At 37.2% G+C, this 19296-nt stretch overlaps 1 long non-coding RNA gene across 3 annotated transcripts in view; it reads right to left on the reverse strand.

The window, feature by feature from the left end:
• LOC146397086 (uncharacterized) overlaps positions 1 to 19296 on the reverse strand; it is an 88185-nt gene that overhangs the window by 11922 nt on the left and 56967 nt on the right. For 2 of the 3 annotated variants that reach the window (XR_014827064.1, XR_014827066.1), the window contains one exon: positions 5120 to 5185. The exons of the other annotated variant lie outside the window; for it this stretch is intronic. This is a non-coding gene — a long non-coding RNA (uncharacterized LOC146397086). The remainder of the gene's footprint in view (positions 1 to 5119; positions 5186 to 19296) is intronic. 3 annotated transcript variants of the gene reach the window in all.

A 19296-nucleotide genomic window follows, 5' to 3' on the forward strand; every position in this document is an offset into this window, starting at 1 on the left:
GAGGCACATTATAATAAAACTTTCAAATATCGAAGACAAAGAGAGAATTTTGAAAGCATCAAGAAAAAAGTGAAATGTCATAGACAAAAGAACTCCCATAAGCATACCATCAGACCTCTCAGCAGAAATCTTGAAGGCCAGGAAAGAGTGCAATGATACACTCAAAGTATTGAAAGAAAGAAATTGCCAACCAATGATACTTTACCCAGCAAAGCTGTCCCTCTAAAATGAACACAAAGACTTTCCCAGACAAACGAAAGTTGACATAGTTTATCACCAAGAAATGCTAAAGACAGATCTTCAAATGAAATGAAAGAATTCTAATCAGTAAAATGAAATTATACAAAAGTATGAAATTCATTGTAAAAGAGAAATATATAGCAAACATTCTAATGAAGTATATTACATTACCTTTAACTCTAGTATAAAGATTAAAATACAAAAGAATTAAAAATGGCTACAATAATTTCTTAGTGGATATACAATATAAAGAGATGTAAATTGTGAGTGACATCAAAATTATTACTGTTATTTTTTCTTTTCTAGGGCTGCCCCTGCAGCACATGGAGGTTCCCAGGCTAGGGGTCTAATTGGAGCTGTAGCCACCGGTCTACGCCACAGCAACGTGGGATCCAAGCCACGTCTGCAACCTACACCACAGTTCACAGCAACGCCGGATCCTTAACCCACTGAGCAAGGCCAGGGATCGAACCCTCAACTTCATGGTTCCTAGTCGGATCCGTTAACCACTAAGCCATGATGGGAACGCTCAAAATTATTAAAATTGGTAGTTCTAGTTGTGGCTCAGCAGGTTAAGAACTTGATGCTGTCTCTCTGAGGATGCAGATTTAATCCCTGATCTCACTCAGTGGATTAAGGATCCAGCATTGCCATAACCTGAAGTGTAAGTCACAAATGTAGCTCAGATCTGATATTACTGTGGCAGTGGAAGAGGTCTGCACTGCAGTTCTGAATCATCTCTTGGCCCAGGAACTTCTATATGCCACAAGTATGGCCATAAAAAGGAGAAAACAACCCCCTGCAAAACAAAACAAAACAAAACAAAACAAAACACATTAAAATTGGAGGAGATGAAAACGTAGAGTTTTTTGTATTAGGTCAACATTAAGTTACCAGCTTAAATGCAACAATAAAATGTTTTGTGTAAGCTTCATAAAAAGCTATAAAACAAATTAATTCAGTTGATACACAAAAGATAAAATGGAAAGAATCAAAACATACCACTACAAAAATTCATCAAAGCACAAAGGAAGACAGTAAGAGAGGAACAAAGAAACAAAAAAACTACAAAACAGAAAACAATAAGAAAGTGGCAGTAGTAAATTACTACTTTTCAATGATTATTTTAAATTTAAATGGAGTAAATTCTACAATCAAAAGACATACTGAGGCTGAATGGATACAAAAAAAAAAAAAAAAAAACCAAATATATGCTGCCTACAAGAGATGCACTTCAGCTTTACACATAGGACAAAAGTAAAGGAATGGAAAAAGATATTCCATGCAAATGAAATCAAAAGAGGGCAAGGGTAGGTATAGTCATATAAGACAAAATAGACTTTAAGTCAAAAAATGTAACAAGAGGCAAAAAAAAGGTCATTATATAATGCTAAAGGGATAAATTCATCAAAAGGACATAACAATTATAAATATATATGCACCTAACATCAAAGCACTTAAATATATAAAGCAAATACTAACAGATCTGAAGGGAGAAATAAATAGCAATACAATAATAGTAGGGGACTTCAATACCCCACTTTCAACAATAGATCATCCAAAGAGAAAATCAATAAGGAAACATTGGACTTGAACAACACTTTAGAGCAAATGGACCAAGACACATGTACCAGAAGATTCCAGCAGAATACACACTCTTCTGACATATACATCATATTTTTAGCCACAAAACAAGTTTTAACAAATTTAATAGGGCTGAAATCATATCAACAAACAGTAAACACAGCCTAATTCCCAGCCAGATAAACATAAAGCCTCACAATTTACCCAATACATCATGTGCAGGTTTAAACAAAAAAATTACAAGATATAGTGAAAGAAAAAAAAAAACAGTTTAAAGAGACAGAGTAATCATCAGAACTGGACTCAGATATGACAAAGTTTGAGAAATTTCAGACCAGGAATTTAAAATAACTATGGGGAGTTCCCCTTGTGGCTCAGCAGGTTACAAAGCGATAGTAACCCTGAGGATGCGGGTTCAATTCCTCGCCTAGTTCAGTGGGTTAAGGATCCAGCATTGCCATGAGCTGTGGTGTAGGTTGCAGACATGGCTTGGATCCCCAATTGCTGTGGCTGTGGCATAGGCCGGCAGCTACAGCTCTGATTTGACCCCATCCTGGGAACTTCCATATGCCACAGGTATGATCCTGAAAAGCAAAAGTAAAATTAAATTAAATAACTATGAGTAATATGCTAAGATATCTAAAAAAAAAAGTGGAACAGATATGCACTGCAAGCAAAGAGACAGAAATTCTAAGAAAGATTCAAAAAGAAATGCTGGAAATAAAAAAGTATTAACAGAAGTGAAGAATGCTTTGGCTAGGCTTATGAACAAACTAGACACAAATGAAAACACTATGCTAAGAAAACACATATTATATGATTCCATTTATACAAAATGTCTAGTAATGGTAAATCACAGAGAGAAAAATTAGTTTAGTGGCTGCCAAGGGCTAGTGGATGGAAGAAGAATGGGCGTGTGGTTTCTTTTTGTGGGGATAAAAGTGCTCTGAAATTGACAACATCCGCACAACTTTTTTTAATATATTTAAAGACCACTTAATTGTGTACTTTAAAAGAGTGGGTATATGAGTAAATTATATCTCAAATATTATTTTTTAAAAATAAAATTTTGTAATTATGGTAATAGATGTTAACCACTTATTGTGTTGATAATTTTGCAATATATGCAAATATTAAATCATTATGTTGTACAATTAAAACTAATAAATTATATACATATATATAAATTATATGTCAACTTAAAAAACCTAGGGCAGGAGTTCCCACTACGGTGCAACAGGATTGGTGGTGTCTTGAGTGCGCTGGGATGCAGGTTCACTTCCAGGCTGGCACAGTGGGTTAAAGATCTGCAATTGCCGCAGATATGTCTTAAGGTCACAACTGAAACTCAAATCTGATCCCTGGCCTGAGAACTCCAAATGCAACGGGGTGGCCAAAAAAAAAAGTCTAGCACAGTGAATGGTAATGTATGGTTCTATAACAATGGATGCATGTTATTAAACATTTGTCTAAACCCATATTAATGTACAACATAAAGACTGAACTGTGGAGTTCCTGTCATGGCTCAGTGGAGACAAATCTGACTAGTATCCATGAGGATGCAGGTTTGATCCCTGGCCTAGCTCAGTGGATTAAGGATCTGGTGTTGCCATGAGCTGTGGTGTAGGTTGTAGACACAGCTTGGATCTGGCATTGCTGTGGCAGTGGTGTAGGCCAGTGGCTCAGCTCCGATTTGACCCCTAGCCTGGGAACTTCCTTATGTCGCAGGTACAGCCCTAAAAGGACAAAAAAAAAAAAAAAAAAAAAAAGAAAGAAAGAAGAAAAAAGAAAAGACTGAACTGTACTGTAAACTATGAACTTTGGGTGATAACAATGTGTCAATGTACATTCATCAGTTGTAAGAAATATTCCTCTTTGATGTGAGATGTTGTTAATGGAGGAGACTATGCATTCATTGGGACAGAGTATACATGAGAAATCTCTGTATCTCCCTTCCTTGTGGTGAACCTAAAACTGTTCTAAAAATTGTCTTTAGATATGAAAAAAGACTACAAAAATAATTTACATCATTTAACATTGAGAAATTATTAAACACCTGCCATGTACCAGGCACTGTTAGACTTGGGTGATGAGAGAAACGAATACCACTTGGCCCTTACCCTCAAACAAATCAGTCTGTTAATTAAAGCAAAGATACCAAAAGATAGTTGCAATACAGGTCTCCTCTGCTTTTCGAAAGTTTGCATTACACCACTTCACTTTAACAGAGTACTTTAGTACTTGTTTTCACTTTCACAAAAAGAGGCAGAAAGTGAAAATAGTATTCGGTGTTTGTTGTACAGCAAGCTTCAAGGAGCTGCAAGAGTGGCACCCCCAAGCTCCTTCCCTGGGAACTGCAATCAACATCTCAGCATCAAACTGCCATAGCTTTGAACTCTGTCTGTGAATATCGGTGCTTTGTTTTGATTTATTTTGTGCATCCATTAGCAAGATGGGTCCTAAGGTAACTGCTTCTCACTTTACAGCATCTCAGCTTAGGAAAGGTTTCATAGGAATGCTCTCCTTTTGAATAGTGGGAGGAAAACAGTATAGTATGATGGGGCTATGAGTGTATTAATGTTCAGATATAGTAAATGAGATAAAGGAAGCAATGATTCACTCTCTTTGGTAGAATTAGAGTATGCTTCCTTGAAGAACGGAATTTCAAGGCAGACCTTAAAAGATGAATTGCAGTTTTCAGGGGCTATGCAGAGAAAGAAAATGCAGACATTGAAAAAAAATATGCAAATCATGAAGGTTTAAAAACCACTGAAAGTCAGCTAAATGGTATTGTCTTAACCAACTCTCTGAAACAGAACTGAGTGTCCTTGAAGTAGATGTCATCAAATCAGTGTGAACAAACTACTGAAGATGAGGTTTGTATTGACTGGAAATGCCTTTTGCAACTATAAAAGGGGCAGAGTCCAGTGGAAGGAGGGGGAACCATACAATCACATGGGAGCACTAAAATAAACCCTAATAGTAAACACCATAAATAAGTGCCTGACAGTAACTCCTGGTGTATATAATTAACATTATGAATAAGATTAAGTGGATCTATGTGCTGAGGTAATGTAAATATCCCCATCAACTCAATCAGACCCAAATAATGACTCTAGCATAACTTATCTGGGTAAATAAAAGCTCTTATTGTTTTCAGATTCTTACAACTAACTAATCAACACTCATTCATAAAGAGAACATAACTATGATTAAATATAAATTCTAGATAGGAAAGATTCATTTTACAACTTTCCCAGTTGATTACACACATCAGCACAATCTTGTTACGTACCCCCTTCTCTGAGGCAGACTTCATCAGTCTGAAAAATGAAGGCAGACCACTGATTGGAGGGCAAACCTGAAAAGGATTAAACACTTAGCATGGCATTCTAAAATACTGTAATTACAGTGCAATTAACCATACTGCATATTAAACGTGCAACTCTGAAATGTGTTCAGACTCCCCAATTATAACTAGTTATTCTTCAAAGAATTTTGCCGCCCACATTGAATTTTCTCTAGTGCTTCTTTGTTATAATTCAGGTATGACAGTCACTAATATATCTAAGAGGACAGTTAATAAAAAGTAGGCATTCTTTACTGTAAACCTAACACATGCATGCCAGGTAATACCCAACCATTACCACTAATAATTATGTTTCAGCCAGGCAGATCTATTATACAATTGGACTTTGCCCTCTTTAAAACATATTTAATGGTCAGCTATGAAGAGGCAGTGAGATTGAGGCAAGAGTAAAGGCCTTAGGTAGGAGTCTGGAAACTTGTATACATTTTTTAATTTTTCCCAACTGGCAAGTCACTTAGGCCCTCTGAATCTCAATTTCTTCATCTGTCAACTGGGGTTTGTAACTGCCTAGCATTTTGGTAAGGATCAAAAGATTTAACTGATAGGAGAACTCTTAAAAAATTGATCACTCTCCTGAAATCTAAAGTGCTATTTTATTTATAGGCTCAGATGGTAGTTTAAAAGGATGGCTGATGAAAAGTGACAGAGATATTTGCAGTCATAGTTGGGCCAGGCACAATATCCAAAATATTTAACCACAATTGTAACAAACCAGAAAGAAGTCACCTTTAAGGAACTGGTATGACCTGCAGAGTACTTATGAGTTTTAGATTATTCTAGCTTAAAGACAAGTAGGGATTTTGAAAATAGGGTAGAAAACAACAGAACTGGTTAGGAAAAAAAAAAAACAAAAACCTAGCTCTGTGTGAATGGTAGTAGACTTTCTATAATAAAGGAGAGAGTGGTCACCCTTGAAATTATCTGTTAAAGTATTTCTCTTCTCTGCCAGAAAGAACCATGAGGAAAGGAACTACATCTGTCTTAGTCATCTCTATATTCCTAACCAGTACAATACCTGGCATAAGAATTCAGTAAATGTCAAATAACTGAATTAACAAATTAATAAACACACAAAGGAATGAACAGACATTCCTGTTCTGTTATTCAATGGCCAGGCTAACCCAAAATTCTATGTTCTCAATACCATGATTTAAGAGAGTTATAAAGGAGAGTTCCTTAGGCGAGGAAACTAGGGGCTATTAGCCATGATATAATAGGTATCTTTAATTTTTTTCTGTATAAAAATGCAACTTATCAAAATATGTGGGACACAGCTAAGGTAGTACTGAGAAGGACATTTATACTGATAAACATCAGGGGGAAAAGTTCTCAAATCAATAATCTAAATAAGTAACTCAAGAAACTACAAAAAAAAAAGAAGAAGAAGGTAAAACCAAAGCAAGCAGAAGGAAGGAAATAATTACATTAGGAACAGAAATAAATGAAATTTAAAACAGAAAAACAAGAGAATATCAATAAAACAGAAAGACACTTTATTTTAAAAAATCAGTAAGATTGCTAAACCTCTATGCGAGATTGAGAAAGATAAATACAGAAAAGACATAAGTTACCAATTTCAGGAATGAAACAGAGGATATTACTACAACTATTAAAAATATAATATAGGGTTAAACAACCTATAGGTCAAAGAAAAAATTTACAAGGGTAATTTGGAAATACTTTGAGATGAATGGAAATGAAAATACAGTATAACAAAATGTATGAGATGTAGCCAAAGCAGTGCTCAGAGGGAAACTTATAGTCAATGCCTACATTAAAAAAGAACACTACTTGCAGCAACATGGATGGACCTACAGGTTATCATACTAGGTGAAGTTAGACAGTGAAAGAAAAACATTATACAATATTGCTTACACATGGAATCTTTAAAAAGGATACAGATGAACTTGTCTGAAGAACAGAAACAGATTCACAGACTTTCAAAGACTTATGGTCGCCAAGGGGGACAGGTGTAAGGGGAGGAATGGACTAGGGGTTTGAGACTGGCATAAGCACACTGAGGTATATGGAATGATTGCCAATTAGGCCTTGCTGTGTAGCATGAACAAGTCTGCCCAATATTCTGTGATAATCTATGTGAGAAAAGAATCTGAAAGAGAATGGATGTGTGTACATGTATAGCTGAATCACTTTGTTGTATGGCAGAAATGATCACAATTGTAAATCAACTAAACTTCAATAGAACTTTTAAAAATGAAAAAAGAACAATCTCAAACTGGTGATCTAACTGCACATCTTAATAAGTTAGAATGAGTAGAACAAATGAAACCCAGAAGTAGCAAAAGTTAGGAAACAGTAAAGATAAGAATAGAAATAAGACAGAAAATTAGAAAAACAACTGAAAGAAACAGTAAAATCTAAAGTTAATTATTTTTAAAAATCAACAAAACTGACAAACTTCAGCTATGGAAAGAAGAGAGAACACTCAATTACTAAAATCAGAAGTAAAATTAGGACATTGTTACTGAGTTCAGAAATAAGAAGGATTACACAATGAACTGTTGTATGCAAAAAAAATTAGGTAACCATGATGAAATGTACAAATTCCTAGAACTACACAAACTAGAAAAACTAACTTAAGAAGCATAAAACCCAAATAAACCTATAACAAGTAAAGAGATGAAATTAGCTAACAAATGCCAGGATTAGATGAATTTACTGGTAAATTCCATCAAATTTTTAAAGATGACCAGTACCAATTTTTCTCAAACTCTTAAGAGAAATAAAATAGTGAACATAACTTATTCCACGAGGCTGGCTTTATCTTGATACCAAACAAGACAAAGATATTACAAGAAAATTATAGACAAATATCTTTTAGGAATATAGAAGTAAAAATTCTCAAAATAGTAGAATACCAAATCCAGCAGCATATTAAAAGAGTTATACACTGTGATGGAATGAAATTTATCCCAGGAAAGCAAGCGTAGTTCAATATGAAAGTTAATCAATGTAAGACATCATATTAACAGAATAAAGGGAGGAAAATCACCTAATCTCACCCTGATACAGAAAAAAACATTTGATAAAATCCAATACTGTTTCATGATTTTTACACACACACACACAAAATGGATAGAATGGAACTTCCTCACCAAATGAGAGTTAACTTATGGGGGAAAAAAACAGCTAGCATCATAACTCAAAGTTGAAAGAGTGAAAGCTCTTCATGCCCAAGATGACAGCTTTCATCATTTCTATTCAACACTGCCCTGAAAAGTTCCTAGCCAAGGTGATTAGACTGGAAAAGGAAATAAAATACATCCAAGTTGGAAAGGAACAAAATTATCTATTCCCAGATGACGTGATCATATATACAGAAAACTGTTAGGAATTCACAAAAAAATACTAGAGTTAATAAAGAGATTCAGCAAAACTGTATGATACAAAATAAGATTAAATAATGGAAAAGGAAACCAAGAAGACAATTTCTTTTATAATAGCATCAAAAAGAATAAAATACTTAGGTATAAATTTAACAAAAGAAAGATAAGACTTGTACATTGAAAATGACAAAACATTGGAGAAAGAAATTAAAGAAGACCTAAAAAAATGGAGAAATTCCTGTGTTCATGGGTTGGAAGACTTAATATTGTTAGAATGGTAACTTTTTCAAATATGTCTACATATTCAATGTAATCCCTATTGAAATCCCAATGGCCTTTTTTGCAGAAATGGATAAACCCACCCCAAAATTCATATGAAATTTCAACAGACCCTGAATAGCCAAAACAATCATGAAAGGAAAAGTTGGAGGACTCATACTTCCCAATTTCCTAACTTTATAAAGCTACAGTAACATAGTAATCAAAATAGGAATCAGAATGGTACCATCATAAAGACAGACATTCACATCAATGGAATAGTAATGAGAGTGCAGGAGTTCCCGTCGTGGCACAGTGGTTAACGAATCCGACTAGGAACCATGAGGTTGCAGGTTCAGTCCCTGCCCTTGCTCAGTGGGTTAACAATCTGGCGTTGCCTGAGCTGTGGTGTAGGTTGCAGACGCAGCTCGGATCCTGCGTTGCTGTGGCTCTGGCGTAGGCTGGTGGCTACAGCTCCGATTCGACCCCTAGCCTGGGAACCTCCATATGCCGCAGAAGTGGCCCAAAGAAATAGGAAAAAAAAAAAAAAAAAATGAGAGTGCAGAAATAAAGCCATCCATCAATGGTCAACTTATTTTCAATAAGGTGTCAAGACTACTCCATGAGGAAAGAAAAGTCTCTTTAACAAATGGTGCTGGCTGAAGTTCCCATTGTGGCGCAGTGGTAATAAATCCGACTCTTATCCATGAGGATGCAGGTTTGCTCCCTGGCCTTGCTCAGTGGGTTCAGGATCTGGTGTTGCCATGAGCTGTGGTGTAGGTTGCAGATGCGGCTCGGATCCTGAGTTGCTGTGGCTGTAGTGCAGGCTGGCAGCTGCAGCTCTGATTCGATCCCTAGCCCAGAAATTTTCATATGCTGCACATAAGGCCCTAAAAAGCAAAAATTAAAAACAAACAAACGAAAATAAATAAAAACAAATGGTGCTGGGAAAACTAAATATCCACATGCGAAAGAATGAAGTTGGACCTTTACCTCATGCCACATGCAAAAATTAACTCAAAATGGATCAAATATCTAAGTGTCAAAGCTAAAACTCTTAGAAGAAAACATAGTGATAATCTTCATAATCTTGAGTTTGGAAATGGTTTCTTAGATATTACTCCAAAAACACAAGTAACAAAAGAAAAAAATTGATAAACTGAATTTCATTAAATTAAAACCTTTTCTGCTTCAAAGAACACCATCAAGAGAGTGAAAAGACAACTCAAAGAATGGATGGAAATATTTATAAACCATATATCTGATAAAGGTCTAGTACCTAAAATATATACAACTCTTACAATTAAGCAAGAAAAAGACAAATAACTCAATTTAAAAATGGGCAAAGGACTTGAAGTGGTATTTCCCCAAAGAAGCTATACATACAGCCAACAAGTATATTTTAAAGTGTTCAACACCACTAATCATCAGAGAAATTCAAATTAAAACTACAAGGAGATGCCACTTCATACTCACTATATTGGGTTTTATTTTTTAAAAATGAAAAAAAGCAAATGTTGGCAGGGATATGTAGAAATAAGAACACTCACACATTGCTAGTAGGAATACAAAATGGTGCAGGTGCTGTGGAATACAGTATGGTAGTTCCTCAAATGGTTAAACATAGAATTACTACATGACCCAGTGGTTCCACTTCTAAGTACATGCATAAGAAAAATGAAAACAAGTGTTCAAACAAGAACTTGTACAAGAATATTCATAGCAGCAATATTCACAATAGTCAAAAGGTGCAAACAACCCAAATGTCCACCAATATATTAATGGATAAATAAAATGTGCTATAAACATGCAATGGAATGTTATTCAGCCACTAAAAGGAATGGAGTATGATATATGTTATAACATGGATGAACCTCAGAAACATTACACAGAGCAAACTAAACCTGACAAAAAGGCCATATACAGCACAAATGAACCTTTCCACAGAAAAGAAAATCATGGACTTGGAGAATAGACTTGTGGCTGCCGGAGGGAGAGGGAGGGAGTGGGAAGGATTGGGAGCTTGTGGTTAACGGATGCAAACTATTGCTCTTGGAATGGATTTACAATGAGATCTTGCTGTGTAGCACCGAGAGCTATGTCTAGCTACTTACATCGCAACATGACAATAGGAGGAAAAATTATGTATTCATGTATGTGTAACTTGGTCCCCATGCTGTGCAGTGGAAAAATAAATAAATAAAGCCATATATTGTATGATCCTATTCACATGAAATATCCAGAATAGGAAAATTCATAGAGACAAAAAGTAAATTAACAGTTTCAGGGCTTGATTATTAGAGAAATGCAAATCAAAACTACCATGAGATACCACCTCACACCAGTCAGAATGGCCATGATGAATAAGTCCACAAATAACAAGTGCTGGAGGGGTTGTGGAAAAAAGAGAACCCTCCTGCACTGTTGGTGGGAATGGAAGCTGGTAAAACCACTATGGAGAACAATACGGAGGTACCTTAGAAATCTATACATAGAACTACCATATGACCCTGCAATCCCACTCTTGGGCATATATCCAGACAAAACTTTCCTTAAAAAAGACACATGCACCCGCATGTTCATTACAACACTATTCACAATAGCCAAGACATGGAAACAACCCAAATGTCCATCGACAGACGGTTGGGTTAGGAAGATGTGGTATATATACACAATGGAATACTACTCAGCCACAAAAAAGAATGAAATAATGCCATTTGCAGCAACATGGATGGAAATAGAGACTCTCACACAAAGTGAAGTAAGTCTGGAAAAGAAAGACAACCACTGTATGATATCACTTCTATCTGGAATCTAATATACAGCACAAATGAACCTTTCTACAGAAAAGAAAATCATGGATTTTGGAGAATAGACTTGTGGCTGCCAAGGGGAAGGGAGTGGGGTGGATTGAGGGCTTGGGGTTAACAGATGCAAACTATTGCCTTTGGAATGGATTAGCAATGAGATCCTGCTGTGTAGCACTGAGAACTATCTCTAATCACTTATGATGGAGCATGATAATTTGAGAAAAGAAAGTGTACATATATGTGGTAACTGGGTCACCATGCAGTACAGTAGAAAAAAAATGTATTGGGGAAATATCAATTAAAAAAATACTGAGAAAAATAAATTTAAAAAAATAAAAAATAGTTTCAGGGCTTTAGGGGAGGGGGGAATGGGATGTGCCCACATAATGGGTATGGGATTTTATTTGGGGATGATGAAAATGTTCTAAAACTAGATACTTGTGATGAATGTACAACACTGTGAATCCACTAAATTTGTATGGAAAGGCACAATCCCTAGAATAGCTAAAATATCTTGAAAATTAAGAATAAAGGGAGAGAACTCAATCTTATATGAAGGCCTACAATATACATAGTAATCAAGATAGGTGGTACTAACAGAGGGATATACACATAGATCAATGTAACAGAATACAGAACTGTGAAATAAACCCACACAAATATATCCAACTGATTTTGACAAAAAAAAAAAAATCAATGGTGGAAAGATCTTCTTTTCAACAAATAGTGGAGGAGCAACTAGGCATCCATAGGCCCCCCCCCCAAAAAAAAACCTTAACCTAAATCTCACACATTCATGAAAAAATTAACTCAAAATAAGGAGTTCCTGTTGTGGTGCAGTGGAAACGAATCCAACTAGGAACCATGAAGTTGCGGGTATCAATCCCTGGCCTCACTCAGTGGGTTAAGGATCTGGCGTTGCCATGAGCTGTAGTGTAGGTCCAGACATGGGTCGGATCTGGCATTGCTGTAACTGTGGCGTAGGCTGGCAGCTGTAGCTCCAATTAGACTCCTAGCTTGGGAACCTCCATATACTACTGCAAGTACGGCCCTAAAAAGCAAAAAAAAAAAAAAAAAAAATTAACTCAAAATGAGATTACACATAAACTTAAATGTAAAACAAAACTATAAAGCATTTAGAAAAATACAGGAGAGAGTCTTTAGGATTCTTAAACTTGATATCGAAACCAAGATCAATAAAAGGAAAAGCTGATGAACTGGATCGCACCAAATTTTTCAAATTTTTCTCTGCAAAAGACCCCATTGAGAGGATGAAAGATGTAGACTTAGAAAAATATGTGCAAACCACATATCTGGGAAAGGACTATATCTAGAATATATGAAGAATTCTCGAAACTGAATAGTAAAAAAAAATCCAATTTGAAAATGGGCAAAAGAAATGAACAGACATTTCTACAAAAAGAAATCAAACAACCACACAAAATAACAAAGTTCAACATCATTAGCCATTAAAGAAAAATTCAAATAAAATCTACTAGATACCACTACACACTCTATTAGAATGGCTAAAATAAAAATAATATCAAGGCTAAAAACAAACAAACAAAAATAATGTCAAGGCAGAGCACAAAGAATTTTAAAGTCAGTGAAACTCTTCTTCATGATGCTAAAGATGGTAGATACATGTCATCTGTCAAAACCTATAGAATATACAACCAAAGAATAAACCCTAATGTAAACCATGGGCTTTGGGGAGTTCCCATTGCGGCTCAGTGGAAACGAATCCAACCAGCATCCATGAGGATGTGGGTTCAATCCCTGGCCCCGCTCAGTGGGTTAAGGAGCCAATGTTGCCATGAGCTGCAGTGTAGGTCGCAAACACGGCTGGCATTACTGTGGCATAGGCAAGCAGGTGCAGCTCCAATTTGACCCCTAGCCTGGGCACCTGTGGCCGTAAAAAAATTTTTTTAATTAAGAATACTATGGGCTTTGGGTAATAATGATGTATCAATGTAGGCTCATAGAAAATAACAAATGCATTACTGTGGCAAAAGATTTTGACAGTGGGGGATGTTGTGCATATGTGAGGGCAGGGAGTCTATGGGAACTCTCTGTACTTTGACAATTTTACTGTGAACCTAAAACTGCTCTTTTAAAACAGCCTATTAGGAGTTCCCGTCGTGGCGCAGTGGTTAACGAATCCGACTGGGAACCATGAGGTTGCGGGTTCGGTCCCTGCCCTTGCTCAGTGGGTTGGCGATCCGGCGTTGCCGTGAGCTGTGGTGTGGGTTGCAGACTCGGCTCGGATCCCGCGTTGCTGTGGCTCTGGCGTAGGCCGGTGGCTGCAGCTCCGATTCGACCCCTGGCCTGGGAATCTCCATATGCCGCGGGAGCCGCCCAAAGAAATAGCAAAAAGACAAAAATAAAAATAAAAAAATAAAATAATAAAACAGCCTATTAAAGAAAATATACCCAAATACACACACACACACGCACATGCACACATATACAATGGAATATTACTCAAAGCCATAAAAAAGAATGAAATAGTGATATTTGCAGCAACATGAATGGACCATGAGATTATAATACTGAGTGAAGTCAGACAAATCTCATATGATGTCACTTATATGTATAATCTAAAAAATAATACAAATGAACTTGTTTACAAAAGAGAAACAGATTCACAGATACAGAAAATAATTATGGCTACTAAAGAAGAAAGGGTGGGAGAGGGACAAATTAGAACTGCGGAATTAACAGATAACACACCACTCTATATAAAATAGATAAAACAGTAAGAATTTACTGCATAGCCCAGTGAACTATATTCAATATCTTGTAATAACCTATAATGGAAAAGAATGGGAAATATATGTATATATTTACATATAACTGAATAAATCGCTTTGCTGTACACTTAAAACTAGTACAATATTATAAATTAACTATATACTTCAATATAAGAAAAACTAAATTTTTTTAAATTTGTAAAAAAATAAACATGAAAAAGAGGAAAATATACACCAGGAGAAGGACTCTGGGAGAATGGTAAAGTTGGAAGCACAAAGAATCCATCTCCCCACCTAGACAACCAAACCAACAGAATCTAGTGTAACTATTTTGGAGTCTATTGAAGACTTGCAAGTTCAAGGATATGAATGGTAAACTGCAGTTAATTTGATCAATGTCAGCTCTTAGTTCAGCAGCAGCTACCCATCCACCATCCCCAGACTAATGGCAGGCAGCCATGCGTCTATTCCTGGAGGATCTTGCATGCTGCTTGCAGGGCCAGGGTAGACAATAAGGACCCTGTCCTCCAACCACTGGGGAATTGTGTTCTAATCAGTGATTGCTGCTTCTGATTATGGAAGAACAGACACAGAGATGCATAGCCATTATTGCACATGCTTCCCTATTCTGGCTGAAGTGACTTCCAGGGGATTTAAAGAATCAGACCTTTTTTTCCCTGTCTCCTCTCCATTTTTCTCTTTTTCCCCTTTGGGAGCTAGGTGTTTAAAGACTAAGACATTCAAAAGCAACTATACATACAGGGGAACTTAGAAAGTGACCACACATGCAAAGCAAAAGGCACAGGCTCAGAAAAGACCTGAAAGGACCTTAAGTTTACACCTCAGGTGACCCATGGCATAGAGACAGCCTACTAAAAAAACCAGGTAGGCACAGTAAATATGTTCAAAAATCACTAACTTTGAGGTAAATTCAAGTCAAAACCACAATGAGATCTCACCTCATCCCCAGCAGGATGGCTGCTAAAACAAAACAAAATAGAAAATAGCAAGTATTGGTGAGAATATGGAGAAATTAGAGTCCTGTGCACTGTTACTGAGAATGTAAACTGGTGCAGCTGCAGTGTAAAACAGTACAGCAGTTCCTCAGAAAAATAAAAATAGAATTGCCATATGATCCAGCAATTCCAACTTCTAGGTATACCAAAAAGAAATGAAACCAGCATCTTCAAGAGATAAGAACCCAAGTTCTTAGCAGCATTATTCACAATAGATAAAAGATAGAAGGGAAACTGTGCCCCACAGGGTTAAAAAACCCATCCTGAAACCATGCCACATAGGGTTAATGGAAACTAGTGACTAACAAATTCCTGAGCTTGTCTCATAGAACAGCAGGTAAGGGAACAGCTTGCTAAAAATCCCTTCGCTTGTAACCTGCCTTCACTGACCAAGTTCACCTTAATTATTTGACTCCTTAACCACCTCTATAGATATGCCTCACATATGGGTCACTGCAGTAATGGGGGAGATTAAGTTGTTTTCCAGGAATATGGAGTTGCTCCTGTCAAGTTCAAGTCTGCCAAGACTGGTTGGGACCACCGACCCTAAAACAGGCTCTGCTCACTTGTCTGATGAATGAATGACCTTTTAACATCAGAGGGCTGAAAACTCCACCCTCAGACACCCTAAGCACCTCCATTTTTGAATACGCATCACATGAAGAAACATGACTCAGACACAGCTGCGCAGAACACTGATTATCTTTTCCCTACTTCAATCACCTTTCTTCTTGCCTAAGACTCTGCTTCTTTATCCCATAAATATCTCAAGCTCCAGGCCTTTAGGGAGGCAGATATGAGATCTTTTATGTCTCCTCACTTGGCTACCTCATGAATAAACCCTTTCTCTGCTGCAAACCTTGGCACCTCAGCATTTTGGCTTACTGTACATCAAGCAAATGAACCTGGTTTAGTAAGAGAAGCAGACCAAGTGTCCACCAAATGAGGAATGAAAAGCAAAATGTGGTATATACACACAGTGGAATATTATTCAGCCTTAAAAAGGAAGAAAATTCTGACAAATGTTACAATATAGATAAACCTTGAGGATATTATGCTAAGTGAAATAAGCCAGTCTCAAAAAGACAAATACTGTGTGGTTCCACTTCTATGAACTACCTAGGTAATTCATATAGACAAAGCAGAATGGTGACTGTCAGCAGCAAGGAGAGGAAGTAATAGGGAGTTGTTGTTTAGTGAGCATATAGTTTCAATTTTATAAGACGAAGATTCTGGAGACAGATTATGATGATGGCTGCACAAAAATGTGAATGTACTTAATACCACTGAACCACACACTTAAAAATTGTTAAGATGGTAAATTTTCTTAGGTGTATGTTTACACAATAAAAAAGTAGGAAAGGAGTTCTTGCTGTGACACAGAGGGTTAAGAATCTGACTGCAACAGCTCAGGTCACTGTGGAGGCTCAGGTTCCATCCCTGGCCTGGAGCAGTAGGTTAAAGGATCCAGTAGCTGCCACAGCTGCAGCCTGAATTCAATCCCTGGCCCAGAAACTTCCATATATGCCACAGGTGTGGCCATAAAAAAAAAAAAAAAAAAAAAAAAGGAAAAAATTGTCTCTCGCTTCCCTGCAAAAAAAATTAGGACGGCACTAAACAATGGCAAGGATGCAGAGAAACTAAATCACTCTTATATTGCTGGTGGGAATTAAAAATGGTACAATGGAAAACAGTTGTGCAGTTTCTTATAAAATTAAACATATATCTATCATACAATCTAGCAATTATACTCTTGGGCATTTTTATCCCAGAGAACTGAAACATGTTCACACAAAAACCTGTACATAAATATTCACAGCAGCCATATTCATAATAGCTAAAAACTAGAAACAACCACATGCCCTTCAACAACTGAATGGTTAAATGCACTGTGGTCCATCCATACCAAGGAATACTGCTCAGCAATGAAAATAAACTCCTGATGCCCACAACAACTTGGAAGAATCTGCAGGGAATTATGCCAAGTGAAAAAAAGTCCATCTTTGAATTCCTGTTATGGCTCAGCCGGCTAAGAACCTGATGCTGTCTCTCTGAGGACGAAGGTTCTATCCCTGGCCTTGCTCAGTGGGTTAAGGATCTGGTGTCACTGTAAGCTGCAGCATGGGTCTCAAATGCTGCTCAGATCTGGTGTTGCTGTGGCTATGGCGTAGGCCTGCAGCTGCAGCTCTGATTCAACCCCTAGTCCTTATGCCTCATGTGTATGTAAAAAGGGGGAAAAAAGCCAATCCTAAAAAGTTACATATGCATGATTCCATTTATATAACATCCTTGAAATGACAGAATTAAAGGAATGGAGAACAGATTAGCGATTTCAAGGGTCTTGTAGTGAGAGAAGAGGGATATGGCTACAAAGGCAACAGAAGAGAACTTTGTGATACTGGGATTGTTCTGTATTTTGGCTGTATCAATGTCAATATCCTGGTTGTGTTACAATTTTGCAAGAATGGATCACTGAGGAAAACTGAGTAAAGAATACATGGGGTCTCATCTGTAACTGCATATGAATTTAAAATTATGTCAAAATAAAAAGTTTAATTAAAAATATTAATTTCATTTAAAAATATTACCTATAGTTGGCTGTGGGCTGCGGCTGCTTGAGCTGCTGGTCTGGCACCAAGATGCTTCAAAGTCTTATTAAGAATGTTTGGGGGGAGTTCCCGTCGTGGTGCCGTGGTTAACAAATCTGACTAGGAATCTTGAGGTTGCGGGTTCGATCCCTGGCCTTGCTCAGTGGGGTAAGGATCCTGCGTTGCCGTGAGCTGTGGTGTAGCTTGCAGATGCAGCTCGGATCCCACGTTGCTGTGTCTGTGGCGTAGGCCGGCGGCTACAGCTCCGATTGGACTCCTAGCCTGGGAACCTCCATATGCCACGGGAGCGGCCCTAAAAAAGACAAAAAAAAAAAGAATGTTTGGGAGTTATCATCATGGCTCAGTGGAAACGAATCTGACTGGTATCCATGAGGACACAGATTCAATCCCTGGCCTTGCTCAGGGGGTTAAGGATCTGGCGTTGCCATAAGCTGTGGTGTAGGTTGCAGACGCTGCTTGGATCTAGTATTGCTGTGGCTTCTGGGTAGGCCTGCAGCTACAGCTCCAATTCGACCCCTAGCCTGGGGACCTCCATATGCCGTGCATGCAGCCCTAAAAAGCAAAAAAAAAAAAAAAAGTTTGGATCCCATGACACCCTGTTATACCCAAGTTTACCAGGAAATTTAAGTAAGGATGGGTTGATGGGCTATCATTCATAAAATGGGAGTGCTGATAAAAGAAGTCAAGCCCTTATGATGTTTGGATGTCAAATAAACAACATTCCTGTCAAAAAAAAAAAGAAGAAGAAGAAGTAAAGCCTTGAAAGCGTCCAGACCTTCACCTGTTCATGGTCATCATTAGGCAGCTTCGCCTGGATGAAACAGTGTTGTGGGAAAGTGGGAGTGGGACATTGTGTACATTTGTAGCAGTAGAGCTGCCCTCATGCATGACTAAATGTACCTGCAAGATTTTTTTTAAAAGTTACTTGTATTTTGTGTTAACATTTAGTGGGTTTAGTGGATTTGTCATCGTTATTTTTAATGAGATGAAATATTTATCAAGTTTTAATTTCTAATAGAACAAATATTAAGATATAACCCACTTAAAGAAAAGCTCTTTGGGGTCCTCAACAATTTTTCAAAGTAGAATCCTTGAACTGAACAGCTTTAGAACTTCTCCCCTGCCCTGTAGCTATAGATTTGGATTTCTCCATTCGTGGTAAAGCAGGAATAGTTGCATTTAACTTAGAACCCAGGTGACTTCAAAGACTTAAGAAACAGAGAGTAACTGATATGTAAGGTCTTTACACCCTTGATTATCTATGTAATAGCTGCTTACAGTAAATCAACCAAGGAAATGTGCCAGAAGT

Source organism: Sus scrofa, chromosome 14 (genome assembly GCF_054392235.1).
Source record: "Sus scrofa isolate SSC_HxYL_T2T_F1_AM1 chromosome 14, Sscrofa_HxYL_maternal_Yorkshire_Landrace_v2.0, whole genome shotgun sequence".
NCBI classification, from domain to species: domain Eukaryota; kingdom Metazoa; phylum Chordata; class Mammalia; order Artiodactyla; family Suidae; genus Sus; species Sus scrofa.